General features: G+C 45.3%; 1 protein-coding gene across 8 annotated transcripts in view; it reads right to left on the bottom strand.

The window, feature by feature from the left end:
* The window catches only part of MBNL2 (muscleblind like splicing regulator 2), a 156,751-nt gene extending 138,379 nt beyond the window's left edge, over positions 1-18,372 (bottom strand). For 7 of the 8 annotated variants that reach the window (XM_082700783.1, XM_082700782.1, XM_082700786.1 and 4 more), the window contains exon 1: positions 18,116-18,368. The gene's annotated coding sequence lies outside the window, so the exon portion shown is untranslated. Of the gene's footprint in view, positions 1-18,115 lie in introns of all 8 variants that reach the window. The other variant, XM_082700788.1, reaches the window with a different exon arrangement.
* Between the last annotated feature and the right edge of the window lie 7,429 nt (positions 18,373-25,801).

The following is a 25,801-nucleotide window of genomic DNA, read 5'->3' as shown; positions in this document are numbered from 1 at the left end:
TGCCAATCAGCTTTGTTTTGCTTGCTTTACGTAGCATCAGCGTACTAGGCACAAGTCGGATTTTAATCAGGCCTTCTGAATGGAAGGAATGAGCATTTTGAAAACGATTCACAATGGATTTGCAGATTTGCAGATATACTTTGATTTGGAAACATTTAGAAATCTTTCTCAACTGAAAGCTGAAACGGAGACTTTTCTATCCCAGAGTATGATAAATTTCTCTTTGCACTCCCTCCTCTATTTTTGTGTTTCTTTTTTCACTTTTCTGTCCTTATTTCTCCCTGGGTGTTGATCAAATAAATGGACTGCATACCACATTTCTTTCCTCTGTGTGTGTGTCTGTGTATGTGTCCCAGATCTCAGGCCCGGAGCACCAGGACCTAACTTGTGAAAATGTCTCTGCGGTTGGCGGGTTCTCAGAGGGAAGAAAAGGACATGCCATATTGAGTCTCCCAACAGAGGCAACTGGGTCACTACATCCAGGAAGGAAGAAACACACAGTTGCAGGAAACACCTTGGAGCAATCCTTGCTTATTTATTCTCGAAGCCACAAAGGGCCAACCTTTCCCCAGAGACCAGAAGGTCAGAAAGGACTGACAGATGTCAGGAGTGTTTCTTGGCCCCAGAGGAAATGCATTCATTTATTCATTCATTTCCAGAAGTTTAAGTTCGAGAGTTTGGTCCCAATGTGAGCCAGTCACCATCTGCTTGAATGACCTAAAAACGGCCCGAGTGGGGACAGAATCGGTTTTATCTGTGCCAAAACAGCTCAAGGCATGGGCTGTCATGGAGCTAGGTCAAGTGCTCCATTTTCACACATGCATTGTATCCAGCTTTCCAAACATGGCCCAGTCCTTCTGTTTTCAAAAGCAACCGCATTCCTCTGCTCTGTGTAATGTGCTCCACTGTGGTACCAGCCCTACCAGATGTAAGACTTCCCAAAAGTCTGGCATAAGATCTTTTTGGAGAATATCGTTGCATTTTTGTGGCAAAACCGGGGACATCTTTGTGAGTGATAACAAGACTTGAAGAAATTTCAGAAATAGTCATGTTGAGAGTCATTACTCCTTGTGGAATTATTAATTGGGGATTATTCCCCAGTAGCTTCATGTTCACCCAAAGAAATATATCCAAACATTGTATATTGAGTGTTTATTCTGTTCAGGATAGAGAGTTCTTGGCATAGATGATCTCATTTAATCCTAATCATCACCCAGAGAAGTGGGCCTTATTAAGTACATTTTTTTAAAAAAAAACATGTTAAAATGTACTTGAAATGGCTCATCTAGTCTGTGGCACAACCGGAATTTGAATGCAGGGTTTAAACTGTCTCTTAACCCCTGTGCCGAGAGGTCTAATAATCATTTGTGTTCAAGTCATCTGTCTCTGCAATGAAGGCAGGTTCCTGGGCCCTGCCCCACACATCCCAAGTGAGAATCTCAGGGGCTGGGGCCTAAGAATCTGTCACCTACTTTTAAAGAAGCTTCCGGACAGTTTGGGCACAGCAACAAAACCAGCATTTGGAGGAACTGGTAAGGACATTGAAATGGGCTGGAAGGAAACACCACTTCTTTCTTCTCTAGGGGTTGGAGTTGGGTGGGGCAGAGAATGGAGTAGAGCAACATGACCTTGGTCCAGTGGCTGGAAGAGCTCATTCTGGCCTTGACTGTGGGCATACTTGTCTTTTACTTGGTTTCAAGTGGCCCTCAAGGGTAAATAAATAGGTCAGTCCATTCTGGTGAGATGTGCTATACACATCATGCAGCAGAACATAACCAGAAGCCTGTGTCCTACGGCAATTAAGCAACTATGAAAGTTCGCATATGAAAGTTAGTGTGCACTGGATCACTCCCCAGTTGATGAATTTTGCTCTTGGTCTCTGACTGCCATTGCCTTTATCAGCCAACTTCTTCTCTGAAGTCCAAATACAAAAAAGCACCCTGGCCAAAGGGGCTAGGGCCTATCTGGCCTGTCTTCAGCACTATAGTCCAACTACACTGACATGTGTGCAATCTACAGGGGAAGAATGCATCCTCTCCTCACCTGTGATTGAAACTTCTGGATGCCTTTCAGTGGATGATGGACTGTGTGCTCCTGGGAGTTTGACTTGTAGCTAATAATCATCTATACAAATGCATGACTCGGTAATAAGACACTTTGATCATTCCTGTGCATTCCACAAACATTTACTGAGCATCTACTACCTGCCAGGTTCAAGTTTAAAATGCATGGGGGATTGCTACAATAAGGAGGCTCTCTGTGTGGCATCTATGTTTGCAGATTATTATTCAGGGAAAGAATGCTAGGCCCATGATTATCTTTTTGCTGACCTCAGTGAAATGAGGGTAAAAGCTAAGGAAAATGATAAAAAAAAAAAAATCCAGAAGAATAACAAACAACAGTGGTATACGCCTTAAGAAGAAGTAGCAGATGCCGTATTATCAGGAAGCCTACAGCGAGGCAAAGCCGAGCACTTATTAATAATTGGGGATTGGTGCAGTATGTTAGCCACGCCACTACAGTTATTTTGAATAAAGCAGGATTCATTTCAAGGCAAAGACTTCTGGGAGTCTCTCTGGAGAAGCATTTAGTCCTCAAGTTACACCTTCCTTCCAATTTATCAGCTGGTTTTCACCTTTCCTGTTACAGCAGACTCCCACCTGTTCCTACACATCTTCAAAAACCTGGTGGTTTCATCCCACCCAACTTCGGCAGCCTCCTTGAGTTCAAAGCTGCACCAGGTGCTCTACGCCAACCTAGCCAACCCTTCCTCAATCCCACACAGTCTCATCTTAGCCCCGGTTCCTCTCCACCTCCCTCCATCATCCCTTTGATTGCCCCGAATATTCCACACTCCCCAATGTTTTCACTTCCGCTCTCCCGGCACCTGGCCCTTTGGCCTCCCAGCCCCCACTCTCCAGGTGTCTCCCAAAGATCAGGGCACCGTCTTTACTTCTGCACGTCAAGGCACCAGGCTGTCCTCATCTTCACTGAACTAACTCCCTTCCTTCCCATTATCACTTGGTTTAGGAAAACCGACTACTCATCAGCATTACATCACTGACCCATGTCATTTCTAGGACCTAGTGAAAAGCCTGATGGCTTCTCACAGATCCAGAGCATTGAGAGAGATGCCCTGAGTCCCACACACCTGTCTTAGGACCACATGACATCTCTGCAAGGCTCTTCACTCCAGGCTTCCATGCCATTGGCATGTGCCTAGGAAATTCCCCCAAATGTCAGCATTCCCAAAAGCTGTGCCTTCGACCATTTCCTAGATCACGCTTGCTTCTTTAGCTATCTCAAACTCCTCTCGGATTTCAAATCCCACTCCCTATGAATGAGTTCCCAATGTACATCTAGCTCTGTATTCAACAGAAGCCTAGACCTATGCTTCCAGGAGAACATTCCAACTTCAAACGTCCAAAGACCAGAACCTGTCACCTGTCTTCCCCTATACTCCAATGTGTTTCTGTTCCCGGTATCATGAATGTTTCTGTCACCGATGCTCATGGTCTCTGGGTCTTCCTGGACTCCCCCCTGACTCCCCCCTTTCCCCTCAGCTTCTACCAGTCCTGCCGTGGCCTTTTGGGAAGATGCTTCTGCTGAATCCTTGTCACCACTACCCTCTCCATCATGACTTCCTGGGGACCTGCAGTCCTCAGCTCTAAACCGTGCTCAAGGTGTCTGACACCTATGATCACCTACTCACAAAATTTGGTGGATCTCTGTTTCACTTGGAATAATGTTCAAAATTCCAAGACTGGCATTCAGGGTAGGCCATCATTACGGCACAATCGTGCCAAGCCTTTCCGCCATACCCCCACGAGTACTCTCTAGACCCTGCCCCACGCTCCAGGAAACCTGCCTGGGTGCTCTCCAAGGGCAGGCACCATGGTCTTGCTTTCCTTCCCAGGCCATGTCAGAAGCCATCTCCTCCAGGAAGACTTCCATGCCTTACCTGGACAGCGGGAATCCCACTGACGGGGAACCTTATGCCTCCTTTGTGGCACGGGTCCCCTTCACTGTGGTGGTTTATTTATATACCTTATCTGTCCTACCAATGTATAAATTCTACAAGAGCAAAGGAAGTGAGATAAATTTAAGATACACTTCTTCAGCCTTTCACATGGGACTCTTTTTTATCCCCCTCCTGCAAATGTTTCTGTGGCCAAGAAAACATCACCGAGTAGAATGCATCCACCTTTGGCAAAACAGGTAAGAAATGAACAGTGATCCGTCCCTTCCCATTGACAAAGGGCCTGCACTGTGCGACAGGCACTTCTGGTAACTTGTCGCCTCAGATCTTCACAGAAATCCTGAAACACAGCACCATCCCCTTGACTTGTGCCAACCAGGAGATCAAAGTTCCAAGTGACTTGGTGACTTTTGATCATCTGAAGTTGGGGAACCCAGAATTCAAATCCCTGTTGAGGACCTGCGAGCTTCACATTCTTGCCATCCTTAGACATCCTTACTTACTTTTTAAGACCTGCATTCCCTTGACTTATATGGACTTCCGCGAGTCTAGGGTTGCAGGGCAAGAAAGGACCAAGCGTACCATCATCTGCCATCCCCGTGTGGTTCCTCTACTCTGTGAGTCTTGTTTGCCCAATAGGATTAAAAAGAAGCCCCAAAACACTTCAAGCAAAATTTGCAAGTATTTGTAAAACATAAAACATAAGCACAGGGAGAGAAGAGGACATGCTTTGTACCCCAGGACAAAGTGGCATGATTATTATCATTCTTATTTAACACTGATGATCTCCTTTTCAAACTTTCCCACTGGCCCGAGGGTAGGATGTTATGGGGCTTCACAGAGCTCATCATTAGAGGGGAATGGAGGCCCTTTCCCTGCCGGAACCCAGAAAGTATGGGAGATGCGGACAAGGAGAGGAGGCTGCAGGGGGGAAGAATACGGGGGGGCCCTTCCCAACTCTCTTTCCCTTTATCTTACGAGAGACGGTGTCAGGTAGCTAGCTACGCTTTACAAATTTTATTAGAAACAGAAAGGTCACACATCCGAAGTGTCCAGATGACTGGATTTTCACAGAGGGAACACCTCTGTGTGATCCACACCCAGACAGAGAAATGCTCTGTTAGCAGGACCCTGAAAGCCCCTCTCCCCAAAAGGGTGACCCCTCTCTTGAACCAGCTACTACATACATCGCACTAACCGGCCCCATTCTAAATGAACCCTTGGACTGTGCTGGCCAGGACAGCAATGTGTTCTCTGAGAAGCTTTTCTGGCAGCAATTGCCATTTCAAAGCAGGGAGGGGAGAAATGTGTGTGTGTGTGTGTGTGTGTGTGTGTGTGTGTGTAATTTTGTGTGTAGGAGAAAAGTGTTTCTAATTTTCAATCCTGCAAATGTGAGGGTTAGAAGGAAGATACGAAGAAGGGAAATAAGTCAAGAAACGCATTATCTTTCTGAGTCCCCCATTGGAGCTGAAAGAGCTCCGGCGACGTGCCATTTTGAAAAAAGAAGAATCGTCCTTCTCTACCTGTCTCAGCTGGGGCCGGAGCAGGTCTGCTCCTATTCCCATAACCTTCAAATATGGGGATAGGTTGATGCCGATTCTTTAATAGCACAGTGTTCTCTAGAAGCCTGATATTGTATGGAACATATGGTTTTGATTTTGGTGGTTCTTCTTTTTTTTTTTTTTTCTTCCTTCTGTTTTTAGCCAGTGAGCAAGATGGAGAGTGTCACAAACCTAACTCCAGAATTTGCTGGGTTCTGCCAAACTGTACAGGGAAATCCACTCCCAGGCCGCTGGCCCTCCAGCTTTGGCAGCTTCGGGGGGCCCACGGGGGAGCCACAGAGGGCCGCGGGCTCGCACGGAACTGCACTGGCCAGATCTAAGACAGGGACTCCGTACTGTTGACAAAGCACACAGCCCTGTGTCGCTGCTTCCCATGACTCTCTGCACTAATTGTTCAGGCTGGAAAGAAGCGATCAGAACATCAAATAAAAATCCACAGGCACAGAACCATTAACTCAAGACCCGACATGTATCTGGCTCAGGAGACTGACATCCACTCTGGTTTCCACGATGTTTTAAACAGTGACATTCTCCAACTTCCCATCCAGGGTTCTTGGCTGTTAATGTTTCCAAAAATAATCCCTCCTCTCAATCATTTTTTCTGATCAATTATTTAGCATGGTCTGGGTTATACGACATACATTTTACCCGGGGTGGGGAGACAAAGAGAATTTATGCTCCTTCGTGGTCAGCTAGGAAGTTTGTAGTTTTAATTAAAAAGGCAAATTTTCAGCTGGGAAGAGAGTGCTGGCTGGGTTTATGGACATTAGTAAAACTAGTAGTAAAGGCTTGGAGGGGGCGGGGAAAGGCAGAGAGAGGACCTGGGGATTTTTAGGTTAAATTTCAACCTGGGAATTTTCCTAAGAAAAACTGGAAGGCTTGTCTCAAGTTTGAGAGCCTTTGAATTGGCTTTCTCTGGATGAGAACCTGGCTGGGCTAGTCGGGAAATAGTTGACCAGCCCTTCCTTTGTTTGCTCCGCGTGGCCCTGAGTAGGGGCCCCAGGCGGAACTGAGGGAGAAAATCCTTCCTGGTTTCTCCCTCTCCAAGGAAGGACAGGTGAGCACAGCCCACTGTTGACTGGTGCTGCGATTAATCAGTTCCTTCGGTGACCCTGGCATCTGCTGATGGTGGAGCGCGTCTCCAAGCTGCTGAGGACTGTGCTGAGAGCCACAGAGGATCCCAGGAGGACTAGAAGCCGAGGCTAAAAGGATCGCCATTTTGTGGAGCCGAAAAACAGAAACAACAAAACAAAAGGACACCCAAAACATGTCCTTGACCTCTGAAAACTGCTTTAGTGTGGTATTCAAATCGTGTGGATTATTTATCTGTATCTGTATATATACTAACCTATACCTGTTGCTGTGTGCCTGCACATATACTAATTATAGATCTGTGCGTATATATCAATCTAAATATGTAATATATTCATCTAAATCTCTATCTTTATCTGGATATAGAAATATTAATCTCCACTCATATTAATCTAAATCTGTATCTATGTATCTATATCCATTATTAATTTTTATCTCTACCTATGTACATACATATCCATCTGAATCTATCAGTCATCCTATGGGTGTTTCAAGTCCATGTCTAACACCTTGCCAGATACTTCCAAAGGTGTCTACAGCCTATTGTTGGGACTGAAGACACTTTTCAAGCATTCCACATCACAGGGAAGGTGTCTGGCCCTCCTCACTTCATCTCTACCTCTCAGCTCCCCCACCCCCCGCTGTGCTCAGGCCTGAACAGAGCTCAGGGAGCTCAGTGCCCCACCCCCATCACTTGATCTCCGCTGGTTCAAGGTTCAAGTAGGATAACAATATGGGTCCAGAGTGTCCTAAGTTGCATAAATAAAAGTATTAAGTAAGAGAGTGACCAACCTCTCTCATCAGAGGAAACTTGCTTGATTGATATCGGTTAACTTGTGACGAGGCATTTGGGTCACTCTGAAGACCCAAATGAGGACTGGGGAGCGAAAGTCCCTGGAGTCACATTTCATTTCAGCACAAGGATGAATTTTACAATAAGACATTGTGGTGTCTAAGCGTCCTGAGGTAGTGACTGTCCGGTCAACGGAAGTGGAGAAGCCGCTCTGAGGACCTGCTGGCCCGGGCTGCGGGCGAGGGCGAGCACACGCGGTGCTAGAGAATCTCTCCCATTCCTCCCAATTCGGGATTCCCTCTGATTTGCCTCTCGTGCTTATGCGTTTTGTCAGTTGGGGGGCTCTCTGGAGGAGGCGCTGTTTGGCCCTCGAGTGAGTGTGTGGGGGGCCCTTCTGTGGGCTCTGACGTGGCTCCCCAAGCTCTCCCTCCCCGGCCCCATCCCGCCTCCCGAGCACCAGAGGAACCGAGGTACAGGTGAGCCGCAGCTCCGGGGCAGTAAGGAGTTAAGGAGACCAAAGCTGTCCGTGGGTCCCTGCAGCCCCAGAGGCAAGCGAGTCCCTTTGATCCTGACACTTAATTGCAGCCTAGCTGCAACAGGGAACTTGAAAAGAAAAGAAACCGAGAAACTAGAGATAGGGTTTGTTTAGTTTCCTGAGGGGATGGTCTTGGTGGTGGCTGCCAGGAAGCTGAGACTTTAGGGCTGGAAGGGTGGGCTTCCTAAGGGGGCAAATAAAGAGACCTTTCTGCCAGCTCAGGGCCAGGGGTGAAGGGAACCCCAGAAACTGCGGGCCCCTAGGTGTGCCCTTCAGCAGGGAGGCCAGGGACCGAGAGCAGAGCGAGGGAGAGGAGATGGTGGGCGAGCTCTGGAGCAGGCCAAGCAGGCGAGCTGGGGACGGCCACCCCTGGCCTCAGAGGGGCAGCGGTGACAGGCGCACAAGAAAACCCCACAGGCGAGGAGGGAGGGCTGTGGACAGAAAATGGGATTTTGAAGAATTTTCACAAGGTGCCCCGAAGCCCCAGCACCACACATCTCGCCTCACAGCCCATAATGGGCTCTTACATATGGTGTCTATTTAAGGTAGCCAGAAGTTGACATCTTTAGGTCTTTATGCTTCTTACACACACACACACACACACACACACACACACAGTGAAGAGTCAAGAAACGGCCAACTAATGACAACGAATAATGGAGAGAAAGCTCCAGCCGTCCCCAGAGACTGATCCTGGCCCCTTGTGAGCAGGAGCTCCTGACTAAAACTGAGCTCAGGCGCGCACCGGGACGCCAGCCATTCCTTGTTTGTGTCCTGCCTCACCGTGGAGGGAGTTGGGCCAGCAGTGTGTGCAGATGCCAGAGAAGTTTCTCTGCAGCAAAGCCCCAAGGAAGCACCCTCGGGAAAGGCCTAGGTGTCTGGAGGCCACCGGCGGCTTTCGCGGACCCTGGCAAGTAACTCAGCCTCCCTGGACTTTCTGTTCTTCATCGAAAGGCTTAACTGAGTCCATGTACATGAAGAACTCGGCAGAGGGCTTGGCATACAGTAGGCACTCAAACTCAATAGACATGTGTTTCCTTTCATTCCTAAAATGTTATTGGTAAATTAAAAATGCCTAAAAACACTGGCCATCTGTGTGTGAAGTCAGTGGGCATCTGGGCAGGGAAGACGTCCTCTAAATCAGTTTAGCTCTACTCCTGGGCCAGGAAAGTGGGCCACATGTGGGACAGACAGGAAAACGAAGCGTTCAAGGAAAGGGAGACAGATGGACACAAAACCAGGTATAAGACTTGTAGCGACATATAAATCTGTCCCCAGTCAGGCCTGGACATTTCACTGAAGCCACCACATTAGATAGCCATCGTTTCTAAAATTGTCTTCATTGCTATTGCAAAATGTTAAAATGAGCATTTTGAAACAAATGCAATTTTAACTGCATATAACAACCCTTCTTCTCTACTCTTCGTATTCTTTGGAGAGCATGAGCAGAGAATGGCATTATCTGCACCATTAAGAGAGACGATGAGCTTGTCAGAGCTCCCTGAGCTAATCCACGGAGGGCGTGAGGACTGGAGTGGCCATGTCACACTCTCGGGCCCCTGTTCTGACCACTGTCCAGAAGAAACAGTCTAAGGCTGGTTTCGAACACATAGATTTCGTAAGAGAGAAGGACGTCTGGAACAGATGTGTAAACACTAGTCTCCCCTTGAGGCAGTGATCACATCTCTCGGGGCATTGGTAAGAGTCTCTGTCCACAGAGAAGACAGCCGTCATGAGGACAGGGAGACCTCCACAGACCCGCAGCCCACAGCCACAGAACCGTGGGAAGCCATGCAAGTCCCTACCTTTCGCCCTTGACCATGGAGGTCTTGGGGCAAGGCTCAGTGGATAAGTCAGTTCAACTTCACCCCCACACTGAGCCTGAGCAGCCTGGAAAGGCTTACTATGTTGAGGAGGTGGGTCCTGGCCCCGAGCCCTGTGGAGTCCTCCTTTAAAACCATGCCAGACCCAATCATTGGCCACCATCTACACTGATGCTAGCAAAGCTGCCATTGTGTTCTAGAGCCTTGTAGATGAACAGCGTGTTCATCATCTGGGATCTTATCAGAAATGCACTGTTGGGCCCCACTCCAAATTCACCCAATCAGAATCTACATTTTTAATAAGATCTCCAGGTGATACCATACGGCACATGGAAATTTGAGAAGGGTTCTGCGGTGTACACACTATAGGATCTGGAATGAGGACAACCATCATTTGCCTACTTTGAGTGCTTTCTCATTTTCTTGAGCAGGCCTCATGGCTGGGTTTAGCAGACACCTGCTAGACTCAAGAACAAATGGACCTCTGGGTCTGTGAGACTAAAATGACCAGTGTCCAGGGAAATCTCCGACCACTCTGGAATTCCCCTCCCAACCAAGAACCGCACCCCAAAAATGTGTACTTCAAGGTACAGTTGCTGAAGTCTTGATAATTGCTAGTTTTAAGTGTCTTCTCGTGGTTATTACTGAAAACCTACTTTTTAAAAAGTCAACTGTATATATGAAAAACACAGCTGTGAGGATCTCCTTAGCCATCCAGTATTAAGATTTTACTTATGTAAGAGAGAGGAGAGGAGGAGGAATAGATGGAAAGAGACAAGCAGACTCCAAGGTGAGTGCAAAGTTTGATCCCATGACCCTGAGATCATGACCTGAGCTGAAACCAAGAGTCAGACGCTTAACTGACTGAGCCACGCAGGCGCGCTCTCCTTCCGAGAATCTGTGACTCTCACCACTACAGTGAACCAATATTTTCCCTTTTAGGGCCAGAGAGGGTAAACTTTGTGCAGTAGAATGTTACAGTGTGGGAGGCTGCTCTATCATCCTGTGGAACCACAGAGACTGCTGTATGGTGCTTACAAGTCTTGGTACTCATTTTTTTGGTGCGGGGGCGGCAATATTGCTCCTTGGTGGGTATTTCCTTTCTGGATTCTTTGCTAGCTCTTCTTCCCTCCTAGGCCTCTGGCAGTCCTCCCCCCATGGCTCATCCTTGGTCATCTGCTTGTCTCCTGAAGGTTACGAGCATCCGTGGCCTCAATTATGATTTCAACATAGGCATGTCCCAATTTACATGTGGAACTTCGCATCGAAGCTGTTCTCCACCTCCACACTGTCAAACATCTATGGGATATCCCGCTTGGATGACCCATTATTAGCTAAAGCACCATGAGCAGAACTCAAAATTCATCCTCTCCTTCGTCTCCTCCTCCAGCTCGTTCCTATCGGTTGGTCCCTTTTCCCATCTACTCCAAATTTCTGTTAGGGTTCCATAGACATTTCTCCTAAAAGAAACGCTGGTGGCATTTTGGCTCTTCTAAGCTCTCACTAGCTTTTCTTACACTCCCTTCAAGACACCTTCTGGATTTGCCCTTCATCCTCCATCCTCACGCTGCTAGTCGAATTCAACCCTTTCCACATCATACCTAGAATTTTCAAACTTCCACCTCTCCCTTATAGGTCATAACTGAAACACTTTTAAAGCATTAGATGTGATGTTATAGGTAACAAATAATTAAACTCCTCATAGCTCTTCAGGTCTGCTGTATACGGACCTCCCCACTAATCCTATCTCCCACTGCTCCCCAACATTTCATCCCTGTTCTCCAAAGACAAGTTTCCACACTGGCCCCACACATTCAGTCGTGCTGTTCTCCCTCTGGAGAGGACCTTCCCTGCTCTGATTTTGACAACTGCCTTCTCCAACTTTTTTAAACACATCCCCCTATCAGAAAAATACTTTGGAGCAGGAACAACTGTTTTCAGGTTGTTACTTATTTATAAATGTTATACTTGCCTAACAGTACTAATATGTTACATACATTACCAAACATATGAAAATTGACATTTTAAAAGGATGAGTTAAATAATGTATAAGATGCAAGTTCAGCTATTCCTCCCCTAGTGAATCATCTTGCCCTACCTCGGCTTAGGGTATAGACATGGCACTTTAGAACCACTGATCTGGAAAAAATATATCCATCCAAAGCTGTAGGAAGCATCCCTTCCTCTACGAAGTTATCTTCACAGATAATTCTACCTTCCCGAACTACCAGAGCATTTAAAATTACAAGTAGTAAATCCCTGATAGGATATATGTTTCACCAATACTTTCTAGTTGATTAATTGAAGCTTGCATCTTGGATGCCAGAAATTTATAGATTTTTAAAATAATTCAATATCTTAATTAAAAACATGACTGTCTTTCCAAAATTCCTTGGGTTGGGCTCTGTGCACTCTATGCAACATCCATAACCAGAAACTCCAAGTCAGACCGCAGGGTGATTTCATTTAAAGACTGCTTTATCTCATGGAATATCCCATGCACAGATCCCCCACAGTTTTGAGGACCAGCTTTTCTGGTTTTTGGCTACTGACATTTTTTAACACAGAGCTTTACCTCACTCAAGTTCAGTTTCTGTTTAACTCATAAAAAGGGGACAAAAGGAGGATGTTGTGATATAAAAGAGATTATTAAAAACTGATTTATACACATAAGGCATTACTATTATTATTATCACCCAGCACTTTTGCATTATTATGTAAATGGTATCAGGTATGTCTGAGATTTCTAAAAATGACAGGCCTCCCCGGGCATGAGCGGACTCAATGAGATGCTCTCTTGGGCGAATGGAATAGTCTGAATTTTGGTTTCATTCTTGACTTTGGTTTTTCCCAGGTCTACAAGCCATCTGCAACCATTAATGAACTTTATGTTCTAGAAGCTCCTTCCTGTCATCCACAGCCAAACTCACCTTGCTGCTGTGTGGCTGGCTCTGGGCAGGAAGCCACTAGAGGTTCTGTCCCCTGCTGCCTTCGGAGCAGTCAGAGCTGAGAGAGGCAAAGCCTATCAACCTCTCTTCTTGCCCTGCTTGGCAACTAGGCTGCCTCCCAAGTACTCCTCATGATGGGCTGTCCAGGAAAAGTTGTAGGGATAGGAAAGAGTGACGGGCATACATGTACCAGGGACACTCAGAAGTTTGTCCTGCTCTTCAAAATTCAAGTCAACTAACCACAGACGAAATGAAAATGAACTTTTTTTTTTTTTTTTTTAATCCAGGTTATAACTCATCTGTTCCTGGAGCTTTACCTCGAGCTCTAATATTAGGCTCCTGTTTTTTTTTTTTTTTTTAACCCTCTTTTTGAACTGTTAATTGAGATAATGTCTGCGGAAAGCCCTTTTGTAAAGTGTATACGTATGTTAATTATCCTTCTGAGGACAGTTGTGTGCTGACCTATTCTTATCTTATTTGTAAGTATCTTGTTCCCTGCCGATTGTGGATTGCAAATGCTTAAGAACCAGGACCTGCCTCGCCGGCTGTTTCCTGCCTCCTCCCTTTGTCCTCTTAGGGGGGCTCACCACCCCCAAATCTCTTACAACAGTCAGCTTGCATAGACGCTCATAAACCTTAGCACTGCCCATCTGCCTGCCAAGACTCATAACTAAAAAGACTTCTTTAGGTTCGTTTACCCATAGGTCTGCCCTCTCGGCTCTCCCCAAACTGGGTCCCTAACCTTGCAGCTTGTCTACACTCAAAAAATACACAGAGATGTTAGGGTAAAAAAATAAATAAATAAAATAAAACAAAGTCAAAACTTTGTGTTTAAAAGGGGAAATACATTTTTTTTTTAAAGTAACTGTTTTTAAGGGGGAAGAAAGGTGGGGGAAGTTTAATCCTCCAAGATCGGGAATCAGGTTTCCTTGCTGGGATTGGGAATGGCAAGATAATTGCATCAGGAGCTCCCCAGGTGCCCTGAGGCTCAGGAGTGTGGGAGAGGGTCTAGTATTTCCTTTTGGTGACTGGTGTTTAAGGCTTTTCAGATGACGCGTCCATGTTCCCCAGTCACTTAGGGGCTGAATCTCGGCTGTCTGAGTCTGGGCGATTGCTCTCAACAGCCTCATATTTGGGATTTTTCCGAGCACTCTCATATGTCTGCTGTTCCTCTTACATCTCTATATGTTACTTCAACAGCATTTATACCGAGAAATGTAACAGAGGTGAAGAAAGTATATTTAGACACTTAAAACTCAAAATTCCATCCTTTATTCTCCCCCCCAAACACCAAAAGCTGTCTGAAACCTATAAAAAATGCCTGATAGTCAATGTGAAATTACCGTGAACCAGTAAATTTATCATTCAAGTCTTTGAAACTTTCGATTTTGCATCATTTCTGTCTGCCCTTTATTTTGCACGTACACTGAGCCAGTTGTTAGGTAATTGACTTGTTCTAACCAAAAGAACCCAGGAGGTGTTTAATAAACACTTGTTGACTGATTGATGGAATATACTGACCTCACATCTCCTAGACAATGCATTCTTTGTCAGAGCTCTAAGGTAGGTCGGTGGGTCCACTTTTATTACCAAGCCTTTCTGGCACACCGAGGGGAGGAGGCCCGCTGAAACTCTGTGCACCGGCCTGTGGCGCAGGTTCACAGAAGAAAGCCTAGGGCTCTCCCTTTCACACCTGTTTTCACTCTCAGCAGCAGAGGCAGGACTCGCCCCAGCCAAACAATGCTGAGCTGTGGGAGGCACAGGCCTGATGCAGACCTGCCCTGACGCCACCTCGCACTCCTTACCAGGAGTATTACCACGGCTGCAACTCACAGTTGGTATACATTAAAAAATAAAACATAAGACACAACTGAGCTGAGTAAAATAAAAAAGAGAGACACAGAGAGAGAGAAACAGTATTGTTAACTAATTTACAAAGCCCAGCTAAGTCCTTCTGCCTCATTCTTCCAAGAGAAACCGAAGCGTGAAATATCTAGTTCCCGGCTCCCCGCGGCCAGGCGCATCTCTGCCCATCCGAGTCAGCTAACCATTCCAGAAAAGATGCCTGTGAGCACGACCCCTTCGTTTCTCTTCACAGCCCCTTCCTCTCTTTCCTTGCTAGGCCTAGGTAAGTGCCCTTTACCCTGTTCTGCTCGGCCCCTGGGGTTCCGAGCTCACCTGGCCCGACTCTGGACGCATGGCTTCCCCTTGACTTTGTCCCTGGCTGGCGTTGATGGTTTACACTCCCCGCCCTTCTGCCATGCCCCTCGCCTCCACGGCCCACCTGCTCCCTAGAGCTGCCAGATTTCTCTGCCTGACACGGCAGCCGGAAGTAACTGCTTCTGACCCTGTCAGCTCTCAGGTGCAGCTGTACCTGAAGATATTAAAGGCACCCAAACTACGTACCCTGTGCCCCACATGCCCCCATTCATTAATCAGAACCCCCTTGCAATGTTAGCAACGTACTTCTACGCTGATGATGTGTTTTGTCATTTCGGAAAATGTAAACAAATCACTGTGGCCTCCTTTCCATCTCTTGTTATCAGGAAGGAAGGGAGAGAAAATGCACACAAGACTGCGCCTAGTCCATCTACCATCAGGAATTCTCTTCAACTCAAATCTAAATGCTCGTCTCCTAATTCTTGCTCGGAATCTTGAGTACCTGATCTTGAATTTCGATGGCGCTCCCTGAGCGCGGGACTGGCTGGTAGCCATGTGATATTGATTTGTTTTCACCATAGCAACAGCAAATTAAAACAACTAGCAGAGAGGAGGCAGGCTGTTAACCAGTAAAGCTACATAACCAGTATGTTTTGCAAGCATATTTTCTTCATTTCCTCTTATTTTCCGTCTTATTCATTCCACTTTCACAAATTTAATGCAAAGTCAAGGCAAAAATAGCACAAAATGCTTTGGGCACTACAAGGCCTACGTCTGAAATAGTCTGGTTGGCACAGCTTCTCGTATATTAGACCAGATCGATGGAGAAAATGCAAACACTGGCGCTCTGATCTCCTTGGAAATTTTGTTTGTTGGTCTAAGGAAAAATAACCCTAGAAAATGGACATGAGCATGAAGTAGAGTGAAGGGTTCTGGAAATATGACTATCTTAATACCCTAAGGCATTTGCCAACAGTTCGTTAATACAAAGGTTTTATCCCTTTGTACTTTAAATAGCTCTTTGTAGCAAGAGACAAACGACTTTTTTTTTTTTTTTTTGGTACAAGATCAAGGCCTCTCAACATGCTAGAATTATGAGAGAAAGCGTAGCAAGTATTACTCAGTTCTATTAAGAGAAAGAGAAACTGAGGTGGCTGCCTACTTATTAAGTCTACAGAAGTAGCACGAAAGGGAACATCAACTAGAACCAGGAACTCCCGAAAACTCCCATCTGTCCTGATGTAAATTCTCTCTTAAAAGGCTCTGTGGTAAAAACGAAACAAAACAAAACAAAACAAAAACTAACCTTCTTCTGATCTCTTTCACCAAGGTTACCACCTGTGACACGGATTAACAGCCCGCAGGACTGGCCTTCCCCTCCGTCAGCCCATCTGCCCTAGGACATGGTGCCCTTTGTATAAAAGCAGCTGTTCCCACCATCACAACCAGCCACAGAGTTGGTGGCATAACCTCGGTCCCTAATAGTGGCTCTAGGGGAACTGGGAATGAGGACACAGGCACTGTCCACCCAGGTGGCAGTACTGGGCTGTGCCAAGGGGAAGTTGAGCCAGAAGCAAAGCCGTGCTCCGCTCCCTGCAGCTTTCTGCCAGCGAAGCCAGAACCCTGCATAGAACCTGCCCGGACCCGCCCGACCTGAGGCAGGTAGGAGAAGATGCCCTAGTTCTGCTGGAGACTGGTTGGGGGGTTCGAAAGGCCGGGGTAGGCTATGAAGACATAACTCAAGACCTGCCAAGTGAGAGTCAGAATGTTCCTAGCCAGGACATAAAGCAATATTCCTCTCCATGAGCCTGAATAAAAGAACACACAGCAGAAATAGTTGGGGGATGACGTCAGAAGTTCTGGGCTAATGTCCTGCACTTCTCCTTGAAAGTGAAAACAGTGGGTCTAGAAGAATCTACGTGGCATTGCCTTTCTTTAAATGAATATTTGAATTGCCCCTCACAAGACAGGAGGGTAGCTGGAGAAACTTAATCTTCTTGAAAGATGAGAAGCATGCCCTCCCCTCTCTCTCTCTTTTTTACTTCATTAGCCCCCAATTTCACGTATTAACAAATTAACAAATATCTTTGCACTTAACCTTTGTCTTTTAAAAGGACAGCGATGTTTCTTGAAGAACATTCACGGTGGTAGTGGTTGGGCAAGTCAGATTTTTTTCTTCGCTTCAGTGCTTGCTAACTATTCTAAAAATGTTACACATTTATTGTAAACACATGCTTCCGAGGCCTAACAAAAAAGCACAGTTTCCTCATGCCTGGCAGAAATTTAAAACGGAAAAGGGCAGAAAGAATTCTTTAACAAATATATCATTTCCTTCTCTTGGGCCAAGTGTGTTAAAAATAAATCTCCATCATTTCTCCCTGCTGCTTCTCGGCAAGAAAGTTGATATGGTTCGGCATAGTGAGACACAGCTTTAAAAGCTAGCCTGCCCTCATTAAATTATTCTGCGGGCTGTGTGTTCTCATTAAAAATGCATAAAGATCAGATAATTGCAGTAAGCATTATTAACCCAGCTTTACTTTTGAATATAATGGTTCCACTTTTAAGCTGAAAACAAAGGCTCAGACATGCCAGAAAAAGAAATGTAAACATTGAACTACAGTATCGAAAACTTGTCAGAAAGCTACCTCTTGCTAGCTCGTTCAAAATGTGCTTTTGAAACTCAACGCCGTGGCATTACAGAGCGAGGCAGGTCCCTCATTTCTAATAAATAGACCTATTTTTTTTTTTTTTTTGCTAAACCTTCCACGCATGATGATTTACCGCGAAGTTTTCTTTTCCCCTTCTGAATTACAAGCCCGTTTTTAAATAATGGGATCCACGTAAACTTTATTTATTCGGGAGTTAACCACGGCAGGGTGTAAAGGCTCTCTCCCAAGCAAAGCAAGATCGCTCCCAAGAATTCCAATGGTTTCTGTTGAAGGAATAAATAGATGTGCTCCTGGAATAAAAACTCGTTTTATGCCTCACCCCAGACAGGCGGCATCGACTCAAGCTTTGCCATCTCTTTCCCTCCCATCTGAATGTTACGTAAAACTCCAGGGTCCCCTGCAAGGATCACATTTGAATTAGTGGAATCCGGTTTCCCTGGCTTCCCGGAGCCACACACATGGAATGCAGCATACTGCAGCAAACTCTTTAAACATTCAAAAAAAAAAAAAAAAAAAAAAGGAGGGGGGGTGGGGTGGGGGGATGATTCTCTTACCTTGTTTAGCTCTGCCTCTTCTTTCCGTTTACAGTAACCCCGGGAACATCTGGCAGAATCAGGCGGCCGAGGCTTCTCCGCGGCATCATGAGGCAGAAATTACCATGTAAATAGTCCTCATTCCCTGGGTATTGTACTCTGCGAGCCGTCTGCCGTAGCTGGAAAATTTCGCCTTCAGATGATGAAGCAAAGACAGTCTAAACTCTGTTGCTGTACGCGGCGGCCCTTCCTCCCGGCAGGCCCCGCCCCCCCGCGGGCGGCCAATCGGCGGCCGGCTCGTCAGCCCTCCTCGCCGCCGGCCGGCCCCCGCCGGGTGACTGACACGGCGACACCGCGCCGGCCGGGTGGGCAAACCGTGCGTCCATACTGATGAAAGAGGAATCTCCCTCTCCGCGGAAAGCGATCGCAGCCCCGACACGAAGTGGCACGGAGTGGGCAGAGCCGACGTGGGGCGTGGGGGTGGGGGGGGGGTGGCGGGAGAAAACACCCGGGAAGGCGGCCGGCCCCGAGCTCGCGGCGGCCCTGCCAATACTTTCCCAATGTACCAACTCGGCAGATTCCGGAGGGATCCAGGTTGGTACCGGAAACTGAAGTCATGCTCCCCCAGTTGACAAAGCATGGATTTGTTTTTCGGGGAGAGACCGCTGCACGTCGACCCCGGGCGGGGGAATACCTCGCGGGGCGTTTTTACAGCTGATTTGCATCAGCGGGGGAGGCTGCGTGAGCCCGGGTGCGTAGTCGAAATCAAAACATGCTTAACCCCCTCGCACGCAGCTTCCCTGAAGAACAGCTGGTAACTGCAGTGCCTAATTAGCTGGAGCTCGCAGAGCTTTCATCCAAGTTTCTCCAACCACTGGGGTCTGCAATTAGGGGATGCTGAACAATACAACTGATAGTTACACATTACCCTTTTGTCCTGTTGGCTGGCACCCCTGAGAGGATTAGGTGTGCTTTCCCCTAATCCTAAGCGACCTCAGGTACCATTTGATCAATGCTGCGCGTTGGCCCATATTGTCATTAATGAAGCCGTGATTACAGGAAGATAGTCACAGCAGAACGCACACGGCACACGATCCAAGATCCAAGGGGGCACCATCGGGTGCCAGTCGCCGAAGGTTGTCTAGAGGTGCTGAAGTTCCCCGAGATAAAGCAGGAAAACAGAAACGGAAAGGTTGGCATGGGTCATTTATTTTGACCCCAGTCAACAGTCCTTCTGCATGCTCTAAACAAACAAACAAACAAAAACCATATGGCATTTGGAAAACACAAAAAGCATACGTTTTCCTTCCGCTGAAACACAACATTTTGAATTTTTAAAATGAAGTGTCTTGACTCCATGACTAGACCAAAGCAGAACAAAGCCCCATTCATCTGAAAGGTTGAACCAACGCACCATTGTTTATGAGCAACTGCTCAGTGTCTCCGTAATGAAGTAAGAGTTGAGGTGGAATGTAGTGGTTTCCTTTGATTTTGCTGACTGCAGTTTAGAAACACAAGGTTTCATGTGATGTGTAGGCTATGTCTTCGATAAGGGCTATCATGAGCTATTCCCTCTTGAATTTTATACTTCTAGTGAAGATTACAACAGTTTTCATCCCGTTGTAAATCCATCATATATAACTTTAAGGCTTTTGCCTACTATAATTTTTACTGAAATTTAAATAATCTCTGCAATCAACCAGATTATTTACAGCTATTGATATACTTAATATCATACTGCCTGAAACAGACTATCACAGGTTTAAAATCTCCTCTTCCTGATCTCTGATTCAGGTGATGAGGCTACTGCCATGTCCTTCATTTCATTCCTGAAATTTTAGTCATCTTTGACTCATTCTCCTACCTTCATCCAAAGAAAAGAGGTCTCGTTGATTTTTTTTTCCTCCAGGCTAGTTCAGAACTCTGACCTGCTACCTGAATAATACAAATACTCGTAAGTTGGCTTCTGGGACCCAAGCTCCCAAGCTTTCCCAAGTTTGAGGTTCCCTGTTGCCAGACAGGTTTTCCTTCATGTAAAGTCATGTTCCTTTCATAGTCCAAGTCTTCTCTTTTAAAATACAAATGACAGACTTTCAAGGGTTTTCATAATCCAGCCCCTCTCTTTCTACTCAACTTTTTCTATACCGTTTTCCTAAGTGAACTTTTTGATGGGGTCGTGCTTATTTTTCTGAGACCTGGCTCCCACAGTCCATCCCCAGATCTGATTCCCAGGAGCTTCACTGAACAACATTTGATCTAACCTTTAGACCTCAACTTATATCCTCTTTCCTCTGTTATGGCTTCTCTGTTCACATTTTCTTCTCTGATGTTCTTCTCCTCTGAAAGCATGCTGCTCTGTTCATTTTACCAGACCTTTAAACCCTTAATGATGAGCTGATCTCTCCACCTGGAAGCCAAGGTTGTACAGTATAGTAAGATAATGTACTTAAAACATCAGTACAGTGGCTGGCACGTGATCAATGTGCACTATACAATGGCCACTCTTACTGCTGTTTCTACATTTCCATCGTATCTAGCAGCATGCCATGAGTAAACTCGCCGATTTTATGACTCCTATCTCAAGAACTAGTATCCTATCCATCCAATTTGCATGAGCCAAAAACCTGGTGGTCATTCTTGATCCTCTCTCCCCAAACACCATATGAAATCCACTATCAAAGCCTGTTAGGTTCGGCACCTAGATATTTAGAAATGTTTCACTTCACTCATTTCCACTGATGCGGTTCCATCCAAGCTATTGCTGTCTTTCACCGTGATTATGAAAACAGACTTTTAGCTGGCCTCCTGCAGATTTTCTTGACCCCTTCAGTCTATGTATCAGTAAACATAAGAATCCAGAAGTAGATTTCTGATTATTCTATAGTCTTCTGCTCAAAATCTTTGCTATGGACTAAGCTGTGTCTCCTCCAAATTCCGATCTTGAAACCCTAAGCCTGAGTGGGGCAGAATTTGGAGATGAGGTCTTTGGGAGATAATCAGGTCATCAGGGTGGAGCCTTCATGTTGGAATTAGTGCCCTTCTAAGAAAAGATATCAGGAAGAGAGATCTTTTCTCTCTTACCCAAGCGAGGACACAGCACGAAGGCAGTCATCTCCAAGCCTGGAAGCAGGCCATTACCAAAATCTGACCATACTGCACCCGATTTCAGACTTCCAGCCCCCAGAACCCTGAGAAAGTACATTTCTGTTGTTTAAGCCACTCAGTCCACACACCATTTTGTTATGGCAGAGTGGACTGGGGAACAAGATAAAAGTTCTCAGCATGGTCTACCAGGTCGCATGGTATCATCCAGCCCTGGCTTACGTCTCTAGCCTAATCAGAGGCCTTTTCTTCAGGGAGCCCTTCCCTGACCCCCATGATGAGTTTAGGTCTCACCTGTTGTTTTCTCTCCCAGCCTGTGCACTCCAGAGCAGGGCTTCTCAAATTTTAATGTGCATGCAAATCCCCCGGGGATCTTGTTAAAATTCTATCTCAGTGGTTCTTGAGTGGATACTGAGATTCTGCGTTGCTAACAAGCTCCCAGGTGATGCTGCTGCTGCTGGTCCATGAACTACTCTTTGAGTAGCAAGATTTTATAGATGTTGTTTACTTTAGAGAACTTTTTATAGGGCATGGGGAGATGCTTATTTGGTTAATTACTTAAGATCCATCTTCTCAACCAGGTAGCCAGCATCAGAAGTTACTACTGTTTCTCCAGCATCTGACCTCGTATGTGTCTGGCACATGACAGGAGACGCTCAATAATAAATATGTGTTTTGAATTAATGAGTTAATACAGCATACTGCATATCCAAGCTGGGCTTTTCTTTTTCTCATCTGCCCCCCTTCCTCCCCATCTCCCCTGACCCTTCTTCCTCTTCTCTTCCTCCTTCTGTCTATAACTCAATGGTGGAAGCCTTGAAACTTTGGAAAGAAAATTATTGTTTATTTAAAGTCATGATATACTAAATAGGAAGGAGAGTGGTGAGAAACCAAAGAGAACAAGTGTCAAGGAGGTGATGAACGGTGTCAAAGTAAAGAAGGTGGCCAGAGGAATCAAACCCAGAGACATTTGTCCAACAGAAGTTGTCAATTATCTCCTCCAGCTTGATGAATCCAAGATCTATAACTCAGTCCCTTTCTCTGGACCTCTATGTCCAATTCATCACTTGAATGGACCAGAGAAAACTCATTTTCACCTTGTCCCTAACTGAAATTATTTTTTATTCTATTGAAACATATTGCTCTTACATTTCCCAGGTTAGTGAATTGAGCCGCCATCTTTTGACAGCAGCCTCTGTCTCACTACCAAAATGCAAATACTCCCATGTCCTGTAGATTCCTATCTTTTGAATTCATTGATGTTTCCCTGTTGTCACTGCTGTGTCCCAAGTTCATGTCCTCACGCTCTTCTGTCTTGTCTTCATCTCTCTGCTTCCAGTCTTGGCCCTACCTTTCCCACCACAGCCAGACCACAGCCAAACTGAAACACAAATCTTATCATGCCGGTATCTATAAAAGTCATTCAGTGACTCCTGTTATCTTCAGGACGAACCCCTTGCCTAATTCTTGAGTATGTCTCTCACCAATCCTCTTAAACTTACTTCCCTCCTATTTAATACCCAGTATTATTCAACTAGTTTTAATCCCTAGAATGTGTGATGCCCTTGCTAATTTATAGCCTGGATTCCTTCTGCATGAAAGAGTTCTGATTCCTTTTAGACCCATATGACATCTTCCCATCCAGCAATGCTCAATTACATATCACCTCTTCCAGGAAGCTTCCCTGACCACCATGACATCCTTGGCCTCTTGACATTTTATTCATCATAGCAATGATCACAGTATATTATAAATATAGTTTGCTTTCTTATGTACTCACTAGTGTCTGTGAGAGAAATGACCATGTCTTTATCATTCAGCAGGATCTCCCCAGTACCTAGAACACGCAGTGAAACACTAGCAGATACTAAACTGCTGTTGAATAATTAAGTGGGTAAACTTAAAAACAACACGAGTAACACCTTGGCAAAGAGAAATGCAGAGTTCAAGCAAAAAATTGATAGTGAAGGGGCAGGCACCTGGGTGGCTCAGTCAGTTAAGTGTCTGACTCTTGATTTCAGCTCAGGTCATGATCTCAGGGTGTTGAGATCAAGCCCCGTGTCTGACTGGGTGTGGAGTCCGCTTGAGATTTTCTCTCTCTCTTTGCTCCTCCCCACCCCACTTGTGTGTTCTCTCTTTCTTTAAAAAAAAAAAAAAGATATTGAAAGCATAAGGACAATGGATGTTGCGGATTTCTTTTTTAGAAAAAGAAAGGCTAGAGAAGGGAAAGGGGAAATCATTAAAAAGCTGAAAGGCACCGTGCAGTTAGGAGGGCTCCTTCTGTTGCATCAAAGTTAACAAGCTCACGGGCTAGGGGAAAATGATCTCTGATGATGTTTAAAGTGGAGGCGGCTTCCACAGAAACAAAATCTTTTGAATGGAAAAAGATAAGTGTCCTAGAACAGAGGGAGGTGTTGACTTTTCAGAAGAGAGGGCTAGAAAGGGGGAGAAGGTTGTTTACAGCAAGAGAGGTGAGACAAGACGGCCCACTGCAGAAGGGTCTGCTCTATGACAATCGTTCTCTCTCAGTATAATCCCCTGGTATGCTGTTTCTAGCCACTTGGTATTTTAATATATATTGCTCTTTATTTTCTTCTAGTTGTTTTATGTAGAAGCCTTACCCCACGTCCCTTGAGGACAGAGACCATGCATTAAAGCCTTTTTTGTATCCTCCACAGTGCCTACCATGGAGCAGTACTGAATTAATTTTTGCTTGATGGCTTTTTACTGGAGAAAGTCTGCATACTTTAGAAAATATTGGGGGCGCCTGGGTGGCTCAGTGGGTTAAGCCGCTGCCTTCGGCTCAGGTCATGATCTCAGGGTCCTGGGATCGAGTCCCGCATCGGGCTCTCTGCTCAGCGGGGAGCCTGCTTCCCTCTCTCTCTCTCTCTCTGCCTGCCTCTCCATCTACTTGTGATTTCTCTCTGTCAAATAAATAAATAAAATCTTAAAAAAAAAAAGAGTCTTTAAAAAAAAAAAGAAAATATTGGTACTTTTTTGTTTGATTGCTTTTTTTTTAATGTGCAAATTGTTGAAAATAAAGCAGGGAATAGAAAACTTGGTTTTATAATTGTCAGAAAAAGTTATAGTGTTTTCAACTGAATTGATAGCAAGGAAGGTCAGCTGGTTCCTGAATGTTCTCTATAGGTCTAGGGGCAGAAGACTCTGGAAAAAATCAGGACTAACATTTCCAGTGTAAGGAAAATAGAATGAAATAAATTGCACAAAGCATGTAAATAAAATGATGTCTGAGAAAACCTTCGCATAAAACATGTCACATAATTAATTATTAATGTATGTTGGCTACTACTATTATTACTACTGATTTTATCATCATCATCCCTATGTTCTAGGATTCTAGTGAGATTTCACTGAAGAGTGACTGTGTCAAAAAATAATCACTAAAGTAGAGATTTCCACATTCTTGATTTGTCACACTTTCGATACCCTGTATTTTTTTCACCATGCTCCTAGGCCAAAAGAAATACCTAAATGTTCTATTTAATAAGTAATTAGGTCCTAACAACTTAGTTGAGTGTTTATGTTTTAACCACTTTGTAGCTATTTGAAAAATTAATACAAAAAGTTTGAAAGAAAAAGTAGTATTTTTATTTCATTCTTAAGTAACCCTAATGAGTTATTAATGGATTGTGAGTGCTTCTTGGGCACTGCACACAATTCTCAAAGCCTGAAATCAAACTGGAATCACTACTCTTCATTTTCCAGTCCACACTGATTTTTGTGTGGTACTTGCTTTTCGTCTTTGCCACCGCTAAAAATCCAATTTTGCAAAAATAGAGGATATCATTGAGAGGAATGTAGCATGATTCTCATACTGAAACTGAATTACCTTGAATTAGTAATTTGCACACCATCTGACACATGTTGAGAGTACTTCTGTGTTTTCCTTGGAAACAGAAAATGTTTCACGGAACCTCTGTGAATTCACTGCAGGTTCCCTGGGGTGACTCACAGCACGGTTTGAGAACCATGCACTAAGGCATGGGCTGGCCAGTGTCAACTGTCCCATTGTTTTTGGTTTTGTGTTGATATTCTGGTGTGATACTTGCAGCAGGCCTCCTGTCCTGAGGTCCAAGAACATTTGGAGTTGCAAAAAGAAAATCGGGTCAAAAGTCACTGGACACAAGAGCCCTTACAATGAGGTCACTTGAAAACAAGGCTTCTGAGATGCGGAAGCTTACAGTTCTCCAGAATTTCAGATGGTTGTGGGGCAAAGAGAAGAGACTAAGAGATAAGGAGGAGGAGGATGCTGTCAGCTGTTCAGGGGACTAGACACTTGCCAGTGACCATTGCCTTTCAGAATGGTAAATTCTGGAAGTTAAGTATATAGAGGAAGGAACGGCGACACTCTTCCCACTTGGTCCTCTTCATTAAGACCACACATATCTTTTGCTGCTCATCCCTACTCTTCTCTTAGGCAGGCCTGGGAATTGCCACGCTTCTATCATATGCACTATAATTTGGCTTTTTACCTGTAATAAAGGATGAGTATTCTTAGGCCCAGTCTCCACGTCTTTGTACTAATGTGGTGTTTCTGATGGAAACGAGAATCTTCCAAAGCTGAAATGCTATAGGCGGCTGGCA

The sequence above is a fragment of the Mustela nivalis genome (genome assembly GCF_964662115.1).
Source record: "Mustela nivalis genome assembly, chromosome: 15".
NCBI classification, from domain to species: Eukaryota; Metazoa; Chordata; class Mammalia; order Carnivora; family Mustelidae; genus Mustela; species Mustela nivalis.
This window is presented reverse-complemented; position numbering and strand designations above follow the sequence as displayed.